A 929-nucleotide genomic window follows, 5' to 3' on the forward strand; every position below is an offset into this window, starting at 1 on the left:
ATGGCAATGTCAGGTTTCAACCGCTTCAGACTGGGAAGCCGATGGTCTTTGCATTTATGAGCATTAAATGTTGAGTAGACATTGCTCTCAAAAATGCAGTTTTCATATGGACACTTCACGGTTTCCTTATTTTTAAGATGTTGGCGCAAATGGGAAAAAAAAATGAGTTCTGTGCAGGGTTCTTCAAAAGTGCAAAGAGGACAATTGAATATCACAGGGATTTCATCAGCTCCACTCGTCTGCCCATCATGTACTTCATAGGAGTGATTTCTTGTTAAATGCACTTTGAGGGCATTAAATGACTTAAATGAACACAGACAATCTGTGTGGAGGCATGGAATTGGAGTAGTTCTTGTGTAGCTTCCATGTTTTAAGCGGTAGTGCTTGAATAGTTGAGCCCTCTTTTCAGAAGAAAACAAGCAGTACTTACACTTCCAATGCATAGCTGGGTGTCTGTCTTCAGAATATAGGGCATAAATTAGGGCTGTACAGAATATCATTTTCTGGGCTCAATTTCCCATGATGCTTTTGCTTCCTATTTTGGATGACGATAGGTCACGTGGGCCACAGCTGATAACAGTAGCCAATCCCATCAGCTGTGTGCTATCAGCTGTGCGCAGGTAAACAGAGTTGGCTGAAGCATGACACTCGCCTGGATTACTGTTTTTTGAGTGAAAAAGTTTCCAAACAGACGAATAAGAGAGGATTGATGACTGATGAGATCTTGAATTTCTAAAGAGTGACACTTTCATCCTGTCCCGGATGGATTTATGGATATTCTCACGTGCATCATGCGTGGTAAGTGTGTCTGCGACTTCTCAGTTAGTAGTTATTACTTTACTGTCACTGACTGGTTGATAAGCGTGAAACATACGTGCTACATATGCGACCAGTATAAAAAGGGACAACAGTAAACTTAAAACATCTCC

General features: G+C 41.2%; 1 protein-coding gene across 1 annotated transcript in view; it reads right to left on the reverse strand.

Moving 5' to 3' along the window:
- The window catches only part of LOC126407355 (layilin-like), a 13,548-nt gene that overhangs the window by 8,065 nt on the left and 4,554 nt on the right, over positions 1-929 (reverse strand). The gene's annotated exons all lie outside the window — the stretch shown is intronic.

The sequence above is a fragment of the Epinephelus moara genome, chromosome 20 (assembly GCF_006386435.1).
Source record: "Epinephelus moara isolate mb chromosome 20, YSFRI_EMoa_1.0, whole genome shotgun sequence".
In the NCBI taxonomy this organism is placed as follows: Eukaryota; Metazoa; Chordata; class Actinopteri; order Perciformes; family Serranidae; genus Epinephelus; species Epinephelus moara.